Here is a 20,633-nt window from a genome sequence, read left to right on the forward strand (position 1 = left end):
GATTTATTTATTTATGCATACAAGAACTGGGGTACAGGCCAGAGGTGTAGGGGGTGAGAGGATCCACCAGAGACAGAGAGGGAACAGAACATACAGACGGATCGAAACACACTGCTGAGGAGAGCAGTGGGCGAGACAGGAGAGGTCTGCCATGCCATGTAGGTAGCTCCCTGGCCAGGGATCAAAATTGTGCTGCAGTGGCTATGGATAGCTTCATAAGATGCATCTTAACCCCTTGCACCAGCAGGGAGACCCAAAATCATAGTTTTTAATAGATAGATGCAAAAATAACTGCAGGCATATGTGTATATATGCACCTATGTACCTGTACACCTTTATATTTATACGTATATAAATTACAAATAAATATATACACATATATGAATTTCTATGTATGCACATATATACATATTTTCCAACTCTGTCCATTAAAAGGGCCTAGAAGCAGTTACACATTAGTAGTAATAGCACATGCAGTGCCAAGTTCTTGGATTCTGCATATGATTCTCCATTAAAAGAAACCAACAGTTCTTGGCAAATGAATTGTCTACAGCTGGGAAAGTCCAAGATAAGCCTGGAGTGTCTTTCGACTCTGGAAATTGAGGAAGTACTCAAACACGGATGCAGACATGTAAAATTCACACAGAAACAAGCTTAATGGGCTTCCTGCTGGCCAAAGATGTCATCCTGAGCATTAAAATAATGACCGTAGTGAATTATAACACATTAAATAAAACAAATATCCACGTATCAATACTGATATTAAATTAGTTGATTAATTACATAAGAGAGGTGAGGACTTTAATCCTTAAAGTAGAAAGTCAATAAAGGTAAAATAAATGATGGATTTAGGAAATCATCAATAGATGCTTAAAGTCTAAGAGGAAAAATTAAGGAGCAGGATATTTGCATACCTTCCAAATATCTGCCCCCAGATAATTAATTACAAAGGGGGAAATAGTAGTTTTATGGTTAAAAACCTAGTGAAGACTACTTTAAGCAAGTGGTTATGCTAATTTCACAAATACCAGGACAAACTATCACCACGCCTTTCCGACATGATATCCCTGCCAAATCTTGTAACTTGAATCCAATCATAAGACATACACACATTGAAAGAAATTCCACATAAAACTGATCTTTATTTTTCCAAAATATCAAGGTCAAGAAAGGCTGAGTAACTTTTCTGGATTATAGGAAACTAAGAAAATTTAACAACTAAGTGCAGGGTTGATTCTCCCTTTTCTCCCTGTTTCTTCTCCCTTTTCAGTTTTATTATTCTTTCTTTGTATTAACTCTGAGAAGTTTCACTACTGTGTGTCCCACTGTAGGTCTCCTTTCATGTAGGTGGATTGGCATTCTTTTAGATTCCTGTATTTGTGTATTTAGTTCCTTCTTCAAGTTCAGGAAGCTTTCTTCTATTATTTATTTAAATAATTTTTCGGTTACCTTCTCTCTTCTCCTTCTGGGATGCCTAGAATTTGTATATTTCCTCTCCTCATGGATAATTATTGAAGTATTTCTTTATTTTTTTTCCTTTTATATCTATCATTTTGTATCTTGAGTCTTCCCCAGTTCCATCTTTCAGATCACTGATTCAGTCTCCAATTTGGCCTATTCTACTTCCATGGCTTTCTCCAATTCTGCTATTTTCTTATTTAACATTTCAATTTAAATCTTCTGTTCACTGATAGATGTGTTTCCTTGAGACAGAAGAAGGTTGGATTTTGTTTTTTTTTTAATGATTTATTTATTTATGCATACAAGAACTGGGGTACAGGCCAGAGGTGCAGGGGGTGCGAGGATTCACCAGAGACGGAGCAGGGAACAGAACAGGCAGACTGACGAAATACACTGCTGAGGGGAGCAGTGGGCAAGTCAGGAGAGATCTGCTGCCCCATGTGGGTTGCTCCCTGGCCAGGGATCAAATTCATGCTGTAGTGGCTTGCAGATAGCTTCATAGGTTACGTCTCCCTTTGTTTCTTTCAATTCTGTCTTTCAGGTCTCAAGTTCATTCTTTAATTCATTAATTATATTTTTCATATCATTCTTTACCTTTTTCATCTTCTTTATGTTTTTTAATCATGACAATTTTAAATTCTCTATCTGGCAGGCAGAGAAGTTCTTCCAAGTCATCATTATTGAATTCTGGTGGCTGATTTTCTTTTTGTGGCGTATACTTGCCCTGAGGACTTGCTTGGTTGTATGTTTTTTTCCCCTTCTCCTTGATGTTTGTTTTCTAATTTGTTCTATGCATTGAGACATTGTACCGCTGGTTCTTGTAGGGATCGCTTTTGGGTGCATCCTCTGGGATTTGGGAGCTGGTGGCCAGACCGAGTTCAGCACTGTTATGGTGGACTCCACAAGGGTAGTGATGTTGTGGATATGTTGATGGGTGCTGAAGATCCCCTCCCTCTGTATTTACTCAGTTCCAGAAGGGATCATGGGGGTCACAGGCTTCCAACACTGGCGCAGGGGCTGCACTCTCCCAGTGCCCACAGTTCACCTTAATGGAGGATCTCTGCCTGTCTCTACTCAGTCCAAACGGTGTGTGGGGCCTGCAGCAGTTTTGCTCTGTGTGCACACTGTCCTGCTCACCTTTGTTTGTGGAGCCCACCCTCTCTCAGTCCCAGAGAGGAATCGTGAGGTCCCTGACTTCCAACAAGAATGGTTCAGGGGCTACACTATCCTGGTCTTGCACTATTTTCATTTAATTTTTTTTTCACTAGTTGTTTTATTTGTGTTTTCTCTGATATTACCCTTTTTGAGTTCATTAATCTTCTCCATTACTTGTGTTAGTCTGTTATTGAAGCCCCATATTTTTTAATATGTTAATATTTTTGATCCTGGTTCTAACTGTAACAGTATCATATTTTCTTGGTCTTTATTCTGTTCCTGATTTACATCATGCAATTTTTTTCAAGTTCAGTGTGTTATTATAACTGTTCACTTGAATTCCTCCTCAGGCAGATGCCACAGTTCTGCTGGATTGAGGCTTAATTCAGGGTTTTGGTTGTTTGCTCCATCATTTGTGATTTGTTCTTCTGTCTCTTCATTGCAGTGCTTATAGCAGGTACCAGGGATAAATTGCAGACTGCCCCCTTTGTACCTATTCAGGTGACAGGAGAACTGTCACTGACAAAGAGTAATAAGGGAAAGGACCCAGAGCAGGAGGCCTGAAGAATCAGCTCCAGTGAGTTTCAGGGACTCAAGCTTCCTCCTGTGCTGTAGGTACCAGAGTTGTGGGGAGGGGGTCCACAGTGATCCCCTCCTCTAGGGCAACTCCTCGCCCTAAATACCTTGAATAGACTTATGCTAACTTCAACCCCTATGCTAAGTTTGAGAACTTAACTCAGCACTGGACACAAACTAAGCTTTCTGTTGCATGGTTTTAGCCTCGGTTGCTTTCTCCTGGGTTAAAATCCAGTTGATATTAAATACCATTTAGTGGATGTATTTGGCTGTGTTTGACCCTGTTTGGGACAGGTGGGAGGGGATGTGAGGAGTGGGGGTATGGGAGGGTGGGGAGTTGGTAGGTAGGGGGAGTAAGGAGGTTGAGTGATGGCTGTGGTTTAGAGTATCACAACTTCTCACTACAAGTAACAGTCTTTTAGAGAAGCAAGTGAATCCATCTGGCACTTCTCTCTAGGCTGGGCTCTAGTTGTTCTATGTTGGGAGCATTGGTGTCATCAGTCATCACTCTGCATCCTGCCCCTGTGGTTCTGCAATAGTGCATCTCCTGTCCTGGAGGCCAACTCTGTGCACCCCTTCTAAAGTCCCCAGTGCTGGGTCTCCAACGTCCCCAGAGTAGGTTAAGCCACTGTGAAGGGTCTCCGTGGAGACCTATTAAGCCCTGTGGAGGGTCCCCCTTATGATTTGTATCCCCTGTATCACTGCACACAGAGTTCAATTAAAGATTTCCCCACCCTGCTTTGCTGGACTTTTGTAGCATGCTGCAGATGTTGGTTTATCCTTTAGTGGTTATGAATTTGTTCTGTGTAATTTAGTGTGAATATAAGAATGCGGTAAGGCCGGTATCTTCACTCTGCTGCCAACTTGCCAGGCTCCTCTTGTCAAATCCTTTACAACACATTCTGAAATTAGCTTGAGGTGTTCTTTTTTATTAAATTGGTTTGGTGTATTGCAGTAATTGAATTTTATGTTAACTTGGGCTTATTTTCTGGAATAAATTCTACATAGTTATTCCACATAATTCTTTTTGTATGTTGCTGGATTGGATTTACTGTATTTTGTTGAGTATTTCTTGAGCTTATGTCCATAAAAGATATTGGCCTGCAGTTTTCTTTTCTTGTTGACAACTTGATCTGCTCTTGTATTGTTACAGAGCAACCCCTATATAAAACAGGATGCCTAACACTGGAGCCTTATCCGCATGCTTAAAGGGGACTTAAACTGCAGGCACACATTAATAGTTAATCAAAGGTTTATTTACAAGGAAAGGGGAAATGAGGAAATTAATAACTCAGGGAGAAAAAGAGGTAGATAAATTCGTAAATGCGTCCTACCCATTCCGCTGACCTGGAATCCCAAATGACCCACCCATAGCTGGCTAAAAGCCCAGCACTGTGATGCCAAGAAGCAGACACCCGCTCACATGGCTGGTTAAATATCCAAATAGAAAACATGGCTGCTTAAGTCCGCCCTCAGGTCCTCACAACCCTCCCTTTGGTGGTCATTTTGATTTGTAGTTTCCAGTATCTTGATGGAGTGGGGGTGGAGTCCACAAAGCCTGTATGGAATTTGCTCAGGACATCCATTCCCGCTAACAGTATCTGAACAATTTTGGCCTCATATAACAAATTGGGTAGTTTTAGCACCTCTACACTTTGGAAGTATTTGGATATTTGGGCCAGAGCTTTATATGCAGGTAGTTTTTAAAAATTGATTCAATCCGGTAATTTTTATAGGTATGTTTAAATTACCTGTTTCATCTTGAACTACTTTGGTAGTTGATATATTTCTATGAATCTGTCTTATATCTAAGTTCTCTAATACTTGGCATATCCTTTTTTATAGAGTTCTTTATAATTCTCTTTATTGTTGTATGGCTGCATAAAGTCCCTCTTTCACTACATACATGAAGTTTCTTTTTTTCCTTTTTTTTTAGTGTGTGTAGTGGCAGGACAGGGACAGAGCTGGTTCTCTCTGATTCTCTCTGATTCAAGCAGACTGGGTAAAGGAGAGTCCTGGAGTCCTCAGTGGCTTTCTCAGGCTTTTATTGAGCTTTTACATGCAGTGCAGCAACCAGGTGCATGGCAGGCAGGGGTACCAGGGGGCCAGGAGGCTGGCAGGCTTCCCAGCTCCCGCCAATCTTCACTCTTTTCTGGGCTCTCTGGCCCTTCTCTCTGGTGCTCTCTTTCCTTTTCTCCCTCCTGCCTCTGCTTCTATTGGCCAATGTATCAATACCACAGTCATGGCCCACAAGAGAAAAAAACATATCTGAATATAACAATGTAACAAAATCCAGGTACCCTCCATCAGGCATGCAATGCTAATGGAAGGAGAGCAGAAAAGCCTGAAAATCATTTACTCTAGTGTGTCTACTTGAAAATGTCAGTTTCATTGAACTTTCAAAAGAACACATTTGACTTAGTTAACTTTAAAGCATCGTGTCACTTTTCTCTATTTTATTCATTTCTGACTTATTTTTTTCCTTCCTTTGTTTGCATTTAGCTTGCTCCTCTTTTTCCTTTGATTTAAAGAGGACCTTTTTGGCCTCCCTGGTGGTTAAGATGCAACCTATCAGCAGCCACTGCAGCATGAGTTCCATCCCTGGCCAGGAGCTACCCACATGGTGCACATACCTCTCCTGACTCCCGCTGTTCCCCTTGGCAGTGTATTTCAGTAAATCTGCCTGTTCTGTTCCCCACTCTGTCTGTGGTGAATCCTCTCACCCGCCCCAACCTCTGGCCTGTACCCCAATTCTTGTATGCATAAATAAATCTTCAAAAAAATTCTAAAAAAAAAAAAAAGAGGACCTTTTGGTTATTGATTACAGAATTTTATTAATTTAGTCACTTACAGCTATAAACTTCCCTCTACAGGCTTTTTAATATATCCAATAAATTTGACATGCTGTTTCTTCATTATCATTATTCTGAAAGTATTTTCTAATTTCCAGTTTGATTTCTTTTTGATCTTTTGTTTATGTAGAAGTGCATTTCCACATATTTGTGAGTTTCCCATATTTCCTTTAGTTATTGAATTTCCTGCCCTGTGTGTGAACATACGTTATATTATTTATGTCCTTTTAAATTTATTTGGCTTGGGTCTCCGCTGGTGGCGCAGGCGGTTGAGCGCCGCGCGGTGAAGCTGTCCGCAGCCTCTACAGTGCCAGTTGTATCCCGGCAGGCTGGCAAGGGTCGCACATGGCCCAGCAAACCTCTTCTGTAGCGCCCCGCTGCTCCCCTCACCAGTGTATTTCTTCAGTTTGCCTATTCTGTTCCCTGCTCTGGCTCTAGTGAATCCTCTCACCCTCCCCCGCATCTGGCTTGTACCCCGGTTCTTGTATAAATAAATAAATAAATCTTTTAAAAAATAGAAAATAAATTTATTAGGTTTGAGAGAATAATGTCAACAACATGGTGGAAAAGAACCAAGAATACTTCATTCTGCAAAGCTCACCTTCCTTTATGAGGGAAAGTTAAGGACCTTCTTATAAAAATACAATCTTAGAAATTCATTATGATTAAATCCCCACACCAAGAAATATTACAAAAAGCCTTAAAATCTAAACCAACAGAGGAATGAACAGGAAGACCTCAACAAGGTAGTGAGGAAAATCACAACATAATCCCTAAATGGCAACAAGAGACCTCCATGTATCTAAGTATTACTGGACTAAACTCCCCAGCAGCATGCTGGACTCAAAACAGAACCCAAACTCCTGCTAATATCACATTAAGTTCTAAAGATCAGCACAGATTGAAAGTAAAGGTTTGGGAAAAAATTCTACAAACTAATGGCCCCAAAAGAAGGCAGGGGTAGCCATACTCATAGCAGATAAAATAGACTTCCAACTAAAAAAGGTGGCAAGAGACACCAAAGGACACTATATAATGATCAAGGGGACAATACCCCATAAAGTCATAACACTCATCAGTATATACTCACCAAATAAGGGAACACCAAAATACATTAGATAATTACTGTCAGCTCTGAAAACATAGGTGGTAGGAGACTTCAGTACTGCACTCTCACCAAGGTACAGAGCAACAAGACAGAAAATCAGCAAGGACGCATTAGCTCTAAGAGAAAATCTACACCACATGGAACTAATAAACATCTATAGGACACTGATACCCGCTTAAATAAAAAAACCCTGAATATACATTTTTCTCAAGTACAAGTGGATCATTCTCCAGGATGAACCACACAAGGGGTCACAACATAAACATCAAAAAATACATGATTGGGCCTCCCTGGTGGTGCAGCGGGTTGAGCACAGCGCTGTGAAGCTGTCCGCATCCTCTGTAGCGCTGGTTTCATCCCCAGTCATCCAGGGAGCTACCCACATGGTGTGGCAGACCCCTTCTGTCTAGCCCACTGCTCCCTCCAGCAGTGCTTTCAGTCTGTCTGCCTGCTCTGCTCCCTGCTCTGTCTCTGGTGAATCCTGTCACCTTCCCACACTTATGGCCTATACTCCAGTTCTTGTAGAAAGAAATAAATCTTTAAAAAAAAAACATTAAGATTGCAATCATACCAAGTCTCTTCTCAGATGATAAAGATATCAAACTAGAAATAAACCAGGAAAAGAAAGCAAGGAGATTGCCCACTACATGGAGACTGAACAACATGCTACTGAGAGACCATTGGGTAATGAGGAAATCAAAGAAAAAATTTGAGGTTGGTTGACTGGGGTGATGGGGTTGGGGCAAAACAGAAACATGAAGGGCCACTCTCAGCACAGCACCCTGTAGAGTCACCTGCACCTGATCCTCACTGATGATGTCACCTTCCCCACCTGGCTGAGGTTGCGTTTCTGCTTCCTCCCTGTAAAGTTCCTTCTTTCCTGGGTCCCTTTCCACACAGCAGTCGTTGGAAGGAGTCATCATGTGCAGCCCACACTTAAGGGGTGCTCTGCTATAAACATTTCTGTGCAGGTTTTGTGTGAACAAAAGTTTTCAAGTGTGTTGGGTAAATACTCAGGGGAGTGATCAGCAGGTTTTAGGGTAACTCTGTGTTTCACTTAATAAGAACTAGTTATTATCTCATCCATAATGACTGTGTTATTTTGCATTTCCTCCAGCAGTGAATGGGGGGTCCTTGTTGCTCCCCATCCTGGTCAGCATCTGGTGCACCGTGTCCCCCCCTTATCTGAGGCTTCACATTCCAAGGCTTCAGTTTCCTGAAATAAATCTAGGCTAAAATTTTTTCCTAAGATATTTAGAGAAAGATCACAGTTACACAAATTTTATTATAGTACATTGTTGTGATTTTGATTGTCCTGTTTTAAAGTTATTGTTATTAATCACACAGTGATTAATTCATTTATAAAGCAAATATATCATATGTATGTATGTGCAGGGAAATCTTCGTGTATAGAGGGCTCCATACTAGTAGTGGTTCTGATATCCACTGGGGGTCTTGGAATACATCCCATGTGGATAAAGGGGGGCTGCTGTACTAGGATTTGGATTTAAGCCATATAACAGGTGTGCATTGTGTGTCCATGTTGCTTTAATTTGCACTTGCATTTACATATGTCAACATATGATGTTGAGTTTCTGTTCATATGCCTAGTTGCCATCAATATAGTCCTTGGAAACTGTTCAAAGTTTTGCTCAGTTTTAGAAAGTTATTTGTTCCTTGTTAAATTCTAAGGGTTCCATGCATATTCTAAAACATATATTATATTAGTCATATTTTGCAAATATTTTCTCCTGGTCTGTGGCCCAAGCTCTTTTACAGACCTAGCACATCAACACATACATAGACTTCTGGAAAGAAAAATGAGAAGTTGCTGACAGCAGTGGGTTCAGAGTAGAGGAGACTTGGTTTACTAAGGATGACATGACTATGTATTTGTGTATGTTCTTGAGTATTTATGAATCCTCTGTGTGAGCGTGAATGGCAAATATTAGTTATTATCAAAATCATTTATTATCAAAAATAAATTACACAATACCTGACACTATCAAACACTTGGCAGATCCCCCTCAGTCACGTGTTCTCAGGCTCTGACCTTCTACTCTAGGACCCGCCATCTTGTCACTGAATGATTTTGCCTTAGAATTTCTACCTGACCAAGGTGGGCTGGATGGATCGACACCTTCCCACTGAAAAGAGCTAAAAATGTGAGATACATATGAGATACAAAACCATCTTCTCAAAAGCATTAGAACTGGCAATATAGTAATGAATGCCCACACCCACTAAAGAATGGAGAGACTCTACGTGGGCCCCACAGAGAACAGCATCTTGAGGAGGGAGGAAGGGATGTGAGGGCCCTGCCCAGAGCACACACAGAACCCAAACCTTAAGCTCTGCACTGAGCCTGACGACCACCACCCACCATCCCTTTCAAAATTTAGGAAGACCTGCTTTATTTTGCTTATGATGTGTGTGTGTGTGTATATACACACATATATATGGTACAGTTCTTAGGACATAATCTATATTCACTATAAAAATAAAAATGTTGGGCCTCCCTGGTGGTGCAGCCTGTTGAGCACAGCACTGTGAAGTTGTCTGCCACCTCTGCAGCACGGGTTTGATTCCCATTCAGAAAGGGAGACACCCACATGGCGCAGCAGAACTCTCCTGGCTCGCCAACTGCTCCCCTCAGCAGTGTATTTCAGTCAGTCTGCCTGTTCTGTTCCCCACTCTGTCTCTGGTTAGTCTTCTCACCCTCCTGCACATCTGGCCTATACCCTGGTTCTTGTATGCATAAATAAATAAATCTTTCAAAAAATAAATAAAAATGTTACAATCAAAGCATTTCCAGACCAGGAGGGAGTAAAAAACACCGTCAGTTGTTGTTAACAATGAGAAACAGAAAAGCATTGAAATGAGGCCTCAAGTTTGGTGATGACCCTTCATTGTCAACCTTCCACAGGCAGGGCCAGCACCTAAGCCCAGAGGAGAAGGGCTGCACAGGAGGAAGCCAGAGGGGAGGAAGCAGGAACATGGACAGAGACCACCCTGTCCAGTATGAAGAGCTGTGGGGCCCTTGCCAGGGAGGCTCAGGAAAGCAGGGAGCATCTCCTCAGGCCTGAGAGAAAGAATCTGGAGACAAAGGAAACCCAGTTTCTGATGACATAGAACACATAGAAGTCACTTCTGCCACAATCCAAAGTACTATGAGCCAAGGACACTAATTTGTATAAGGAGAATTAGACCCTTTGGAAGGGGAGGCACTACCATCTTTACTTGAAGGGATGAATGACAAAAAGTATCATTATTTAGATTTGGTTAACCTGTACACACTTTCTAGAAAATGAATGTGAGCTGTCCCTTTAACATAATCATCTGACAGTTGATAAATGATAGTAATTAACTGCCTTGATGAAAGTACAAGCTCCAAGTGAAAACCAGATAGTGAAACACTGTTTCCCATCGCTGTAAACTTGACAACTTCCAGTAACCACTTACTTTTCTTTGGAGATTTTTGGAACATAAAACATGTATGATTTTCAAAATTTGATTCTCAAATAATTAACATAAAGATCATATAACCTGGTAAACAATGCATCACTTTTTAAAATCATGTATTAGTTGAAGATTAATAATCAATAGAGGCCTATGGAATTAATAGAACAGAAAACATTCAGTGATACTGGTCTACCTCTCTGCAAATAACATTTGCAAAACCACCACTTGCATAGTTTCAATTTATTGCAGAAGTGGAACAAAGTTAAATAGTCACAATTATGTGAAAAGTACTTAAAATGCTATTTTCACATATTTCAGAGAGGCTGTATAGTTCTTCATTGACCCACCAAAACAAAGAGTAAATGCAGGAGAAACTAGGACAATCCAACATGCCTCTAGTGAGACAGAGAGGAAAAATAATTGCAAAAATGTCAGCTGTAAAAGACCCACTCATGACCCTGATTATTTTCATTAAATATCTACATTTCTTTAAGACACTTTGAACACACATTGGGTAATTAATATTATTCTACATTAAATGAAAATATCTTTAAATTGTTTTTATTCCTCATGTAGTAAATACTGAGAGCTATAACCTCCTAAATTTATACCGGGGTCCTGGCTAATTTGTAAAACTCCAGAGATCCTGAAACAAAAAAGCTTGAAAATCTCTGACCCAGTCCCAGGCCTGGTCTCAGGGACACAGTATGACAATGCCCTTGGAGCAGGAGAAGGGGGGGCGGCAAAGTCCCAGATGTCCTTTATGGTTCTCAGGGTCTCAGCCCTGTGGGCTGTGCTTGGGGCAGGAAAGGCAGGGAAGGTTACTGTTGGGGATTCCTCATCTCCCCACCTTTTCACATCTCCCACAACAGGTGTCAAGACCTCCTTTGAATACTGGTGACTCACCCCCAGTTCTCACTCCCCATTGCCTAGAGGGTCTCCAAAGACTCCAATCAGTGTCACAGCTGCCACCAGTGTGGACTCCGTCTCCCCAGAACTCAAGAGCACCCGTCATGAGGCCCCCAACACTCCTGCTGCTGCTCTCGGGGCCCCGGCCCTGACAGAGACCTGGGCTGGTGAGTGCAGGCTCTGGAGAGAAAAGGCCACTGAGGATGGGGTACTAGAGGAAACCCCTGGCGGGGCGCAGGACCCAAGAAAGTCTCCTCAGCCCCACTGCTGACCCTGTTGTCCCCCTTGACCCCACCCTGCCCTGACCCCTTTCTGTCCCTCTCAGTGTCCTGCCCCCCCTCTAAGTCTCCAGTCTTCTCATCCGCTGCCCCACTTCAATCTCAGGAGCCCCCTCGGCCCCCTCCCCTCTCGCCCCATCTCCCCAGCCCGGGTCTCCCCTCCCGCCCCCAGGCTCCCACTCCCTGAGGTATTTTTACACGGCGATGTCCCGGCCCGGCCCCGGGGAGCCCCGCTTCATGGCCGTGGGCTACGTGGACGACACGCAGGTCGTGTGGTTCGACAGCGACGCGGCGGGGCCGAGGATGGAGCCGCCGGCGCCCTGGATGGAGCATGAGGGGGGCGGGGTACTGGGAAGGGCAGACGCGGACCGCTAAGCGCCACCCGCTGGCTTTCCGAATGAACCTGCGCGCCCTGCGCGGCTACTACAACCAGAGCGCGGCCGGTGAGCGGGGCGGGCCCGGGGCGCTCACGACCCCACCCCCGCGGGCGGGCGGGGACCCCAGACCCCGGCCCGAGCGTCCCCCGAGGCAGGGGGACCCGCCGGACCCTCGACCCGGGACGAGCCCCGGGACGTTCCCCGCGAGGTTCCCGCGTCAGTTTCGGTTTATTCCCGGCGGGGGCGGGCGGGGTGACCGCGGGGTGACGCGGGGTGACGGGGCGGGGACAGGCTCTCACACCCTCCAGGGGATGTCTGGCTGCGACGTGGGGCCCGGCGGGCGCCTCCTCCGCGGGTACAGTCAGTTCGCCTATGACGGCGCCGATTACCTGGCCCTGAACCGGGACCTGCGCTCCTGGACCGCGGCGGACACGGCCACTCAGATCTCCCGGCGCAAGTGGGAGGCGGATGGAGTGGCGGAGCGCGTCAGGAACTACCTGGAGGGGGAGTGCGCGGAGTGGCCGTGCAGACACCTGGAGAACAGGATGGAGACGCTGCTGCAGCGCTCTGGTATGGTGGCCGCGAGGTCTCCCAACCCTCCTCAGGCGGGCACTGCGGGGAGGATGGAGTCAGGGTCACAGCAGCGCCCCCTCTCTGGTCGGGGGTGGGGGAGGAGCCCCCCTGGGTTTCCTGACTCCCCAGAGGACCCCACTTTTCCTCAGAACAGTTAGGGAATCCAGTGTCTCCTGAGCCTGAGGGGAGACCAGCCCTGGAATCTCCCTTCACGGATCCTTTTGACCCTGCAGCCCTCTTGGGAACCACCAGTTTTTCTCTCAGGGTGTTGTTATTGGTCTGAGGACATTTTTCTGACCTGACTCTGCTTTTCTGAGTCCCCAGATAGGGAGCAAAAGTCTATGCTCTCCTCCCTAAACAACTGAGTCCTCCTATCCGGAGTTGTTCTAATTCTAGAACTTTCTATGGAATAAGAGATTTTCCCAGACTCCCCAGACCAGGTTGGTTTCTAGATTTTGTGCTTCCTCTTCCCAAACCCACTGTCCTGTCCATTCTGAGAATGGTCACAGGAGGGTTCTTCGGGGTCCATGAGAGAAAAACCCAGAGTGTGTAAATTCTCACCCTTCTCCTCAGATGCCCCAAAGACATACGTGACCCACCACCCCACCTCTGACCAGAAGGTCACCTTGAGGTGCTGGGCCCTGGGCTTCTACCCTGCGGACATCACCCTGACCTGGCAGCGAGATGGGGAGAACCTGACCCAGGACATGCAGCTGGTAGACACCAGGCCTGTGGGGGACAGAACCTTCCAGAAGTGGGCGGCTGTGGAAGTGCCTTCTGGAGAGGAGCAGAGATACACGTGCCATGTGCAGCATGAGGGGCTGCTGGAACCCCGAGTCCTGACTTGGGGTAAGGAGGGGAACGTGCACAGAGTTTCTCAGGGGCATCAGGAGCCCTTCTGGAGACCTTCAGAGCATCAGATGGAGGCTTGGGGCTCAGGGTCTCCCCTTCCCTCCCCTCCCCCCTCCTAAATCCTCCATTCCCACCGCTGGCATCTTTGCTGGCCTGGTTCTCCTTGGAGCTGTGCTCACTGGAGTTGCACTGGTGCAGCTGTGATGTGGAAGAAGTGCTCAGGTAGGGAAGGAAGTGGGGAAAACATGCCCATGGGGGCTTTCAGGCCACAGGTAGAACTAGCCCTACCTGGTAATGGGAAGTACCATTGTAGCGGCAGGATGAGCACAGGGCAGGTTCTTTATGACCTGAGCAGCCGGGTGAAGGAGTTGTCCTGGAGCCCTTGGTGGCTTTTTCAGGCTTTTATTGATTTTACCAGGTACATGGCAGGCAGGGGGGTGGGGTGGGGCGGGGGTGGCACGAGGCTGGCAGGCCTCCCAGCCCCCGCAAATCTTCACTCTTTCTGGACTGTCCGGCATTCTCCCGTAGCCTCTGCTTTTCTGCTGGTGCTGCTCTCTCGCTTGTTCTCCTTCTGGTGGTTCTGCTGGTCCACTGGTGTCCCCGTGACACCATCCTTATAAGCGCACTCTCAGCCCAGGTGATTCTCACCTAAATATGGCCACACCCTACTCCAGGTGCCTGCCATCAGACATGCATTTAATCTAATGGTGGGAGGGCAAAAAGTCTGACATGGTTTTCACTTACCCTACAGCCATCCACACACGTGTGTTACCTGGTGTCGGGGCAGGAAGGGACACAGTGCAGGTTTTCTATGATCCCGGGCAGAACGGGTAAAGGAGGAGTCAGAGTCCTCAGTGGCTTTTGCAGGTCTTTTATTTAGATTTACCAGGCATATGGCAGGCAGGCAGTCCTCCCAGCCCCCAGCAAATCCTCACTCTGTCTGGGCTCTCTGGCATTCTCTCTGCTTCTCTTCTTCTACTCTCAGCTTCCGTTCGTTCTTGGCTTCTCGGCTTCTGCTGGTGTCCCTCTGACGCCAACCTTAAAAGCCCAGTCTTAGCTCAGGTGAATCCCATCTACCTATGCCCACACCCTATTCCAGGTGCCCGCCATCAGGCATGCATTCAGGACCGCAACGATCCATCATCTGTCCTGATGGCGGGAGGGCAGAAAAGCCTGATACATTTTCCTTACCCTACACCCAGTTGGGAGCTGATTGCTAACCCTCTTTTGTAAAGCATTTTTGAAAATGAATCCCATTGTTCACCTTGGTAATTCTGGTGATGGGGCCCTGATTCCAGCAAATGGCAGAGGGGAAGGTCCCTGCTGAGGGCAGACCCCAGGAGGTAGTTGGTCCAGTCCCCTCTCGTCTCCTTTCTTTATATTTCCTGCTCCTGCCCTAAGTGTCCAGTCACAGTTCTGGAAATTTTCCTGTGGTCCAGACTTGGGGATTCCTTTAGGACTTCATAGGCTGACTCCTCCCTGGGCTCATATGATGCTTCTTCCCACAGGAGGACGAGGAGGAAGCTACACTCAGGCTGCAGGTAAGTGTGTGTAGGATAAATGATTGTCAGGCTTCTCTTGCCATTAGGATTGATGATGGAACCTTCCGGTCCTGAATGCATTCCTGATGGCGGGCACCTGGAGTAGGGTGTGGGCATATGTAGGTGGGATTCACCTGGGCTGAGACAGGCTTATAAGGGCGGCGTCTGGGAACAGAACCACCAGAAGGAGAACCAGCGAGAGACCGGAAGTGAACACCAGAGAGAGCCCAGTGAAGTGGAGATTCGCAGGGGACTGGGAGGGTGATGATGGGGAAGCTGTGAGGGGGACATTCTGAGGATGCGGTGGACTATGAGAATGTGACACTTATGTGTTTCTTTGAATTCTTTTATGATCCTTCACAGTATGAGCCAGCTGCCTTGTGGGGGCTGAGTGATGCAAGATTTCTTCTTACCCCCACTTTGTAACTTCAAGATCTGCTGGTTTCCTTTGCTACAAAAGGCATCAGAATGTGTTTCTGTTTGTAGGGTAAGGGAAAAATATCAGGCTTTTCTGCCCTTCCACCATTAGGATAGATGAGGGAACCCTGTGGACCTGAATGCATGCCTGATGGTGGGCACCTGAAGTGGGTACACTTGGGCTGAGAGACTGAGTTTATAAGAGCAGCATCACGGGGATGCCAGAAGAAACCAAGACCAAACAGAAGCTGAGAGAAGAAGAGAAGCAGAGAGTACACCATAGAGCCCAAATAGAGTGAGAATTTGCTGGGGGCTGGGATGACTGCCAGCCTCTTGGCCCCCCAGCACCCCTGCCTGCCATATGCCTGGTAAATCTAAATAAAAGACCTGCAAAAGCCACTGTGGGGCCTCCCCGGTGGCGCAGTGTTTGAGCGCTGGGTTGCGAAGCTGCCCGCGGCCTCTGCGGCGCCAGTTCGATCCCTGGCTGCTCCCCGGCCACTGGAGGAGGGTCCCACATGGCGCGCAGACCTCTCCTGCCACCCGCTGCTCCCCTCAGCAGTGTACTTCGGTCCTTCTGCCTGCTCTGCTCGCCGCTCTGGCTCTGGTGAATTCTCTCACCCTCCCGCGCTTCTGACTGTGCCCAGTGCATGTATAAACAAAACAAACAAACAAAACAAATAAATAAATAAAACATGCCTCTATTAAAAAAAAAAAAAAAGCCACTGTGGACTCTGACTCCTCCTTTACCCAGTCTGCTGGATCAGAAAACCTGCCCTGTGCCCATTCCTGCTGTCTACAATTGGTGTAGTCGGTAGGATGATCCATGCAGGCAGGTATTGGAGCCCTCCGAAGACCTGGAGGGACTAAGGAGTAACAGACTGTGTTTGCCTGTGACGATGCTGAAGGCATCATGGCGGCACAGGAGGTGGAGAAGGTCAGGGAGCTGCGGGACAAGACCTGGCCTGCAGGAGACACCCGAGAGGACCAGCCCAAGACCGCCGAGGCAGCAGAATCATTGGGGAAAGAAAGAGGACCATGATTCAGAGCTCGCCAGTGCTGACATAAGGAAGAAGCCTATGGACTTGGGACTAATGGACTTGGACTGACAATCTGCCAGAAGGCAACGGACCTCGGCAGGTTATGTGTTTTGGGAATCTGGGGGTGGCCAGTGGGCCTCAGTGGCCAAAGCAGCCTGTGTACTGCCCAGCAGCTAGGCAGAGGAAAAAAGCCAATTTTGAGAAGGCAAAAGGTGGTGCAAAGTTGAGAAGCCCTGAGCGGCTGTTAATCAGCCTAAGTATGCTGAAGAACAGTGAGTCTCTTAAAATCACCTGTGGGTGATGCCCTGTTCATTCTTGAGTAAGGGTGAGGAGCTGAGGAACCTGTCCTTGGGGGGCGGGTGGGGAACGTGGCTTGGGGTAGAGCCCAAGCCAAAGAAGGGACCCAAGAGATGCCGCATGTAGAGTTTGGATCCCCAATCCATGTGCTTGTGCAGTGGGTTGGCCTGAGTGCAGGGGTCTGCATGTTGCATTGGTGGCTATGAAAGCTGAGTGTTAGAGCTACTGCAGACAGACACCCTGAGGGTTGGTGATTACCCCCAACGGTAGAATAGAATCACCAATCCCAGAGTGAGTGCATCCTGGGGGTGGATGCGGTGTGTGGCTTGTACAGACAGAGAAGGCCAGGAAGTCTGAAGGCTCCTGGTGTGTCACAGTAGATGCCGTGAGTGGTTCCCCTCCCTCGTATGAGCAGTGCCTTCGGCAGCAGATTTGGTGGCTCATCTGCTGGTGCCAATAATTGTCTTTTGCCACTAGGTTGGTGCCCTGCCTGGAATTATTTGTGTTCTGTTGTATTTTATTTATTTTGTTGTTCTATTGTGATGTAAAAATTTTTTTTGGGGGGGGGCCATGGCTGCAGTGTTCTATTGCCAAGAAAAATGTCTATGACTTGTATAGACTGTCTGGCAGAAAACCCTGAGGGGGTGGATTGTAGGGTAAGGTAAAAGTATCAGGCTTTTCTGCCCTCCCGCCATTAGGATAGATGAGGGAACCCTGTGGTCCTGAATGCATGCCTGATGGCGGGCACTTGAAGTGGGTACACTTAGGCTGAGAGACTGAGTTTATAAGGGCAGCATCATGGGGACGCCAGAAGAAGCCAAGAACGAACAGAAGCCGAGAGAAGAGAAAGCCAGAGAGCACGCCAGAGAGCCCAGATATAGTGAGGATTTGCTGGGTGCTCGGAGGACTGCCAGCCTCCCGGCCCCCCAGCACCCCTGCCTGCTATATGCCTGATGAACCCCAATAAAAGACCTGCAAAACCCACTGAGGACTCTGACTCCTTCTTTACCCGGTCTGCTGGATCAGAAAACCTGCACTGTGTCCTTCCTGTCCTGCCCCTACACTGTTCTTATGAGATAATGTGAGGAGGTGGGGAGACTGGCCCAGCCCTGCCCACCAGGTCCCTCCCTACACTGATGTGTGTCTCTCCGTGATGACTTTCCTGCTCCAGCAGAAGCAGCTTAGTCTGCGTCTACCTGTCTTTGTGTTTTCCTGAAGAATAGTAGCTACTTCCCCCTTGAAATAATAATTGAGTTCTGAAATTACTGTTTGTAAGCTTGCTTGATGGGTTTCGTGGGCTAATAAAAATGATTCCTAAAATTTGAGATGAAATGAATGGGAAACCTTTCAGATTCATGTGTTTACTGTGCTGAGTCTGTGCAGGTGGGGGTGGGAGAGGCTGTGAGGAGCTGAGGGGGATGGGGCCTGTGTCCAGTTGGTGCTCAGTGCATCAGGGGCTTTGACATGGTCACTCCTCAGGGGTAATCTCTCTGCTCCTTTGTCCTTGTCCTTTAGTAGCACCTGTCCCAGCAGGGCCTGTGATCACAGGGTCAGACCCCATCTGGCCTTGTGCTGTCATGTCTGGTCAGGGAGTACTTGTGAGGGCCAGGTCAGCCCGGGCTCAGCTCAGGGTCTAGCCTGTCTATGGATTCCTATTTGTTTTTGTTTGTTTGTTCATTTTGTCTTTTTGCTTTATGCCTGTTCTCCTTGATGTTTAGAGACCAGGCCCCATGTCCTCTTGGTCCCTGTCTCTGACAGCAGCAGGAGCATCTGTCATTGTCCCCACAAGGCCCAGGGTATCCCCTGTATGCAGGAGTCTGGTGAGATGGATTTCCAGACTCATCTGATTTTTGGCCTCATTTAGGACTTTTTTCCAATTATTCTTTCCATCTTTTCCAACAAAATCCTGGTATTACTAAAGAGGAGGATTTGATAATTTTGTTATGGATATAGATATGTTCCTGATAGATTTCTATTTTTCTCTACAGCTTCTCCCTGTAACCCTGCCCTTAAATGTAGTACCCCCAGTGCTGGTGCTAGTCAAGACCCATGGGTTGATGGAGTCAGTTACCGTCATAGTTGGCTGAAAAATAGGACCCATAAGCCTAGGAACTTGGGCCTCCCTGGTGGACCAGGGGTTAAGTCTTAGCACTATCACCTCTACACTCTGAGTTCAATCCCCAGCCAGGGAGCTACCCATTTATGGTGCAGCAGAACTCTCCTGTTTCGCCCGCTGCTCCCCTTAGCAGTGTATTCCAGTAAATCTTCCTGTTATACTCCCCACTCTCTCTGGTGAATTCTCTTACCCCAGCAATGCACTCCGACCTACACCCCAGTTCTATGCAAATATAAATAAATCTTAAAAAAAAAAAACAAGTACAAACCCCTTTTCAAAAGAAATACATGTGTAATGTGTCACATCAGTGAAGACACTGTCTCTAGAACAGGGAGATTCTCTACACTGATAACACAACTGATAACTGTTGCACCAGATGTGTGACTGTTTATGCAACTAGGAAAACTCAATGAACAAAAAACACACACAACTTGCAGCCTGCAGAGAGTGTGTCCTAGTGAGGAGGGGAGACTGAGGGCTGTGTGACAGTAGATCAGACAGTAACCCACGTGTGTCTGGTTAGAAGTGGGTAAGGGATGTGGGAAGGTGACAGTATGGTTTTCTTCCCAGCGTGGTCAGTGTGGGTCTCATTGAAGTGACCTTTGAGAAAAAGTCTGATGGACACATTGCCCACAAGAATGTCATGTGCAGAGAAGTTCAGTCCAGGCAGGACAACCTCCAGTGCAGATGCTCAAGCAGGAATGTGTCTGTGTGACTGACATGAGTAGGAGGCCAAGAGCTGAGCAGAGGCCAACTGAGATGGGATCTGTGTGCACCCAGGTCATTCAGCCTGAGGATGTTGGGAGGGTTGATTCTCTGAGTAAGGTGTGGGGTGACAAGACCTTCTGAACAGATACACACTTGTGGGACTTCTCTCTGGTAGCCTCAGTCTAGCTGCTGTGCAGCATGGAAGGGTGAGAGGTGGGAGGAGAAATGGAGGAAACCAGTGCGGGTCCCAGGACAGAGAGGTTGGTGGCTCATTGGGGGTGAGCAGGGAAATAGCAGGCAGTGACAGGACTGTGCACATTTAGAAATGGACTTTACAGTGTTTCCTACTGCTGGGCTGTAAGAAAGGGGTCAAGGATGACAATCCATGTGCATAAAATAGATGATGGGAACTATTGTGGCAGATACATGAAATCTTGAATTTACAACATGGATGGAAATGGGTAAAATTAAGCTACGTGAAATAAATCAGGAGAACCGCAAATGCCAGATGACAGGACTCATATATGCAATATGCAGAAACTCAGCAAAGGAACAGAGAAAACCTAACCAAGCCCTTGGAGTCTGGATGCAGAACTGAGGCATTAGAGGGGGTTGAGGGTGGGGAGCAAATGGACTAAGAAGGTCCAGAGGATCACAGGGGAGGACTCTGGGTGCATTGGAGTTGGGGAGTGAGGGAACCTGCATCTGAGGAGGTGAGTCTCCGACTTTGAGTCATGTGCAGTGTGTAAACACGTGTTACCTCAAAAATACAGTAATAAAAATACTATTTTAAACCAAGAAAAAAAAATAACTTGTCCTCTCCATCCATCACTGATCTCAGGACATTGCCTTCACCTCCTCACTGTCATGCAGGGTGAGGGGCTGGTTTCCCACAAGGTCAGAGGCAGGAGGTG

At 46.7% G+C, this 20,633-nt stretch overlaps 1 pseudogene; it reads left to right on the forward strand.

Annotated features, from left to right (window-relative positions):
- The window catches only part of LOC119252292 (patr class I histocompatibility antigen, alpha chain G-like), a 32,245-nt pseudogene extending 14,035 nt beyond the window's left edge, over positions 1 to 18,210 (forward strand).
- The last annotated feature ends 2,423 nt before the right edge of the window (positions 18,211 to 20,633 follow it).

The sequence above is a fragment of the Talpa occidentalis genome, unplaced genomic scaffold, assembly GCF_014898055.3.
Source record: "Talpa occidentalis isolate TD23 unplaced genomic scaffold, MPIMG_talOcc4v2.1 talOcc4.2, whole genome shotgun sequence".
In the NCBI taxonomy this organism is placed as follows: domain Eukaryota; kingdom Metazoa; phylum Chordata; class Mammalia; order Eulipotyphla; family Talpidae; genus Talpa; species Talpa occidentalis.